This window comes from Echinops telfairi, unplaced genomic scaffold, assembly GCF_000313985.2.
Source record: "Echinops telfairi isolate 266 unplaced genomic scaffold, ASM31398v2 ScPeMD7_7458;HRSCAF=8496, whole genome shotgun sequence".
Taxonomy (NCBI): domain Eukaryota; kingdom Metazoa; phylum Chordata; class Mammalia; order Afrosoricida; family Tenrecidae; genus Echinops; species Echinops telfairi.
The window spans coordinates 36028638-36033206 of NW_022111358.1; the positions used below are offsets into that span (position 1 = coordinate 36028638).

General features: G+C 45.5%; 1 protein-coding gene across 2 annotated transcripts in view; it reads left to right on the top strand.

Annotated features, from left to right (window-relative positions):
* MILR1 (mast cell immunoglobulin like receptor 1) overlaps positions 1–4569 on the top strand; it is a 39424-nt gene that overhangs the window by 33861 nt on the left and 994 nt on the right. Inside the window, exon 10 of one of the 2 annotated variants that reach the window (XM_045299922.1) lies at positions 2267–2404. The exons of the other annotated variant lie outside the window; for it this stretch is intronic. The gene's annotated coding sequence lies outside the window, so the exon portion shown is untranslated. Of the gene's footprint in view, positions 1–2266; positions 2405–4569 lie in introns of those variants that run through there. 2 annotated transcript variants of the gene reach the window in all.

Consider the following 4569-nt stretch of genomic DNA (forward strand, 5'->3'; position numbering starts at 1 on the left):
ACTCGCACAGCACATAAGGAAGCTGGGTGGTGGGTGCAGTTTGCAGCAATCCGCTTTGGTTTCCGGCAAGGCTGGCTGGCGGGCTTGCTGCCTAAGCGCTTCATGAGATCACAAACACCCTCTGAAGCAGCTGCTCTGTTCCCATGGGGCCAGCTCCGTGGCAATGCAGTAATACGACTCAGTGTATTGTGGTTTATCGCCGGGCCACTGATGACCAGCAATGGAGGCTTGTTGCCATCTATCCAGTGAGGCTTCAGGGTCTGGGGAGCTTCCTCCAGTCATCAAATGCACTAGCTTATCCTAGGTTAGCCCAGAAAGCAGAGCTTGAGGGAAGGCCCTCTGAGCCCAAGGAGCAGGAGTTAAGAATCGAGAACAGCAGGGCCCCTAGGTTGACAATCATAGGGAAGTAGACTGTCCCGCCACAACTTTCTCCCCTGGAGCACATGGTGGGCTTCCCCAGCTAGTCTTTGGGTTAGCAAGCTTAACCCACTGAACTACCAAGGCTCTGAGGCTTGCCCCTAGAGGTGCTAATCCCACCCCACCCTCCACCGGCATCTCTCTCTCCCAAGGAAGCCCTCATTTCTCTACACCTTCAACCCTTGAAAGTGTCTTTTTATGGTAACCATTTTTGCAGGTACAGTTTTCTCCCAGATCCAAGTACCTTATGGGATTTTTCATAAGCCTAACTGGTAGAAAGAAGCCAGTAACATAATATAATTTATATGGGTAAAAATATTTGATCGTTCTCAGACCCCCAAATAGCCTATCAGATCATACCAAATAACATGCATACCCACAAACCTTAAAATAACACTAACCTATAGCAAAACCAGGGCAGCCCTGGTGGCATCGTGAGTCATGAGTTGTCGGGCGGCTAGCCACAAGGTCAGTGATTCAAAACCGCCAGAGGCTCCGCTGAAGAAGGCAGCTCTACTCCGCCCTGTAGGGTCACTAAGTTGGCATCGATTCAATGGCAGTGAGTTTGTTCTCCAAACAGTAAAATCAGGAGTGAGGTCCACGCCCAGCAGACGGAGAGAAGTAATATGTGCAGCGTGCTTCCTGGGGAGGGGGCGCAGGGCATCGGTATCTCATTGTGCTTTTAGCTTGCACGTTCCTGACCACTCAGAGTGAAGCATTCTTTTCCCAAAATTTTAGGCCATTTGATTTCTTTTTATGAAGCATCTGCCTGAGGCCCTTGCCTATCTGTTTACTGGGATTTGGGGTTTTTTGTACTTTTGGTACTTATTGTCCCACTCTGTGGTTTTCTTTTTCACTGTCTTAATGTTGATGAAGAGTCTGAGAGACCGTGTCTGTCCTTTCCTTTTCGGGTTTAATGGAGGACATAAAAGTATGAGCCTGTATTGTGATCTTCTCTACGTCTTCTTTTGGTTTTACTTTTCTTTTCTTAATCATTTTATTGGGGGCTCATGTAGCTCTTATCACAATCCATACATCCATCCATGGTGTCAAGAACATTTGTACATTTGTGGCCATCATCATTCTCAAAACATTTTCTTTCTACTTAAGCCCTTGGTATTGACTTATTTTCCCCCTCCCTCATGAACCCGATAATTTATAAATTAATTTTTCATGCCTTACACTGACCGCTGTCTCTCTTCACCCACTTTTCTGCTGTCCACTCCCCTGGGAGGAGGTTAGATGTAGATCATTGTGATATTCCCCCGTTCTCCTCCCACCTTCCCCTTATCCTCCTGGTACTGCTACTCTCAATATTGGTCCTGAGGGGTTATCTGTCCTGGATTTCCTGTGTTTTTAGTTCCTATCTGTACCAGTGTACATGCTCTGGTCTAGCTGGGTTTGTAAGGTAGAATTGAGGTCATGATAGTAGAGGGGAAGAAGCATTAAAGAACTAGAGGAAAGCTGTATGTTTCATCGGTGCTACATTGCACCCTGACTGGCTCGTCTCTTCCTTGTGACCCTTCTGTAAGGGGATGTCCAATTGTCTACAGATGGGCTTTGGGTTTCCACTCTGCACCCCGCCCCCCCCATTCACATTGATAGGATTTTTTGTTCTTGGTGGTTTTATATTCTTGTTTAAGCCTTCAATTCTCTCAACAATGCTATACCATTTTCTGCATAAATTTCTTGCATCTATTTTATTAGAACTATTGCTAGATACTCGCTATTTTGATGCTGTGGTTAAGTATATTTTTAGTTTTTGAAGATGCTACAGAGGAATATAATTATTTTGGGTTGACTTTGGATCCAGTAACTTCACTTCATGTGTTTCAATTTTAATCTGTAGATTTTATTACGATCTGGAGACTGGGGTTGTACTGTACTGTACTGTGTCTGCACATCTGCCTCACATCCAGAAACTGGAGACCAGGCAGTGGGAGATGGAGCTTGGCCAAGACAGACATCGGCTTGTCAGCCATGGCCATCGCTTCTCTCCCACTCTTCTAACCACAGACCAACCACAGCCAAAACCGTGACTGCAAAGGAAGATGTCAAAGTAAAGGGGGAGAAGTGTGAAGCATCATTATGATGTTACCATCATTTTTAAAATGGTAGTACTAGTATATGACTCAACAAGTAAAACAACGAACAGAATACAAAGTCCAGATATAAACTATATATGGGAATTTAGTATCTGAGCAATATGGCATTTCAAACTAGTAGGGGAAATGTGAGTTATTTAATATACTGTATGGTAAAAATCTGAGGACCATGTTAAAACCGTAAGTTGGATTCCTGATGCTTTACAACAAACTTATGAGAGCAAATGTTAAAATACATAAAGATGAAGTTGCATATGTGCTAGAAGAAAACAAGGAATGTTGGGTGAGGGGTGATGGAGGACGATGTAAGATATGGAAAAAATAATCTATAACTTATCAAGGGTTCATGAGGGTGGGCGGGGGAGGAAAGGGGACAGAAACGGGGAGCTGATATCAGGGGCTCAAGTGGGAAGAGAATGCTTTGAAAATGATGATGGTGCCATATGTGCAAATGTGCTTGACACACTGGATGAATGTATGGATTGTGATAAGAGATGTATGAGCCCCCAGTAAAAGTATTAAAAAAAAAAAAGAAAACAAGGAATTTAAAAATCGTCTCGAGCCCTTTTCCTTTGGCGTACCACAAAGATCCGGCTGTTTTCATGGGCCGCTGCCCCACCCAGTGTGGCCACAGGCCCATTTCTGTGGGACTGGACCTTGTCCTACTGCTGGTGGCTGACAGGCTCCAGACTGGGATCTGAGGCGCCTCTGGAAAGCTGCTAGGCCCTGAGGCGAGGATCCATAGCGGTCAAGCCACCATGTCCATCATCCATCCGTACCACGCTTCAAAACAAGGAACATGGGATAGAAGCCTCGTGCAGGGCCAAGTTCAAGCTCCCTGGTGCCAGAAGAGCCAGCTTGGAGGGTGGGGCTCCACCACGTTTCATGCTGACCCGTTTGAGGACATGGTGGCTAAGCCACACCTCATCCCCGATGGTTATGGAGTCAAGTGTACCCCCCCATGGAGGCCCCATGGACAGGGGGCCGGCCCTGCATTCAGGAAGACCTTGGTAACATTGTGCCCTGCCCGACCTGTGGCCTCTAATAAGTTGAACTTTCTGACTTAAAAAAAAAAAAGTAAAGTAAATGAATAAAAATACAAATAATCTTGAGTGGAGGAAGGCCTTTCTAGGTCTGATTAATAACCCAGAAGACATGAATGATTACTAAATTTGACTAGAGGACAAACCTTTTTAAAAATACATTTTAATACCATAAGTCAAAGAACAATGAAGGGAAAATGCGTCAGCCCATGTGTTAGGTAGATCACTAAATTCTGTGACATATGAGAGCCTACAGATCATTAAGCTACAAGCAAACACAACTCTCACAGCAGGGGCGGTCTGCAAGCTAACGCAGGAGCAGCTAGGGTGAGGAGCTGCAACAGGCCCGCCCTGGGTGCCCGGCTGCCCTCAAGACTGTTGCTAGAGGCCGGCACATAGCAGGTACCTTGTGACAACCAGGAAGCAAACAGAAAGATAAAAGCCAACCTAAGACCCAAAGATAAAGGGAGGGCAAATAGAGACATTTATACTCACAAATAGCAGCTCTAGACAGGCTACCCCGATTTCCTGTTCTATAAGAAACAGCCCCTCCCCTGCGGACGACGGGGATTACACACCCTTCAAATCTGGAACAGGACCTTCCAGGCAAACAACAGACTTGCCTATAAAGCAAACACGAACACCCAGAAGAAATGTACTATCGACCCTATGAAGCCAAAGCACGGCATTGGACCCAAAACAAAATTCAGAGGCGAGGAAGGGCCAGGGCAGGAGGAATGGAAACCGGGAGCCCAGGGAGAAGTGGGAAGAGTACTAATGACATGGAGGGCTCGTGGATGTCACAAAACATCATGGGTGCAACTGAGTAGGAAGCGCGTGTGCTCTGTAAATTTTCACGCAATCACAAAATGTTAAAACCCCAACGACCCAATTTGCTTATCAATATGGTGTAGAATTTTTTTATAACCAAAATACATCAAGAAATTTTAATAAAACTGAATCAAAGCAAGCACCAAGAATGGCCACTTCTGAAGTATAAAGGC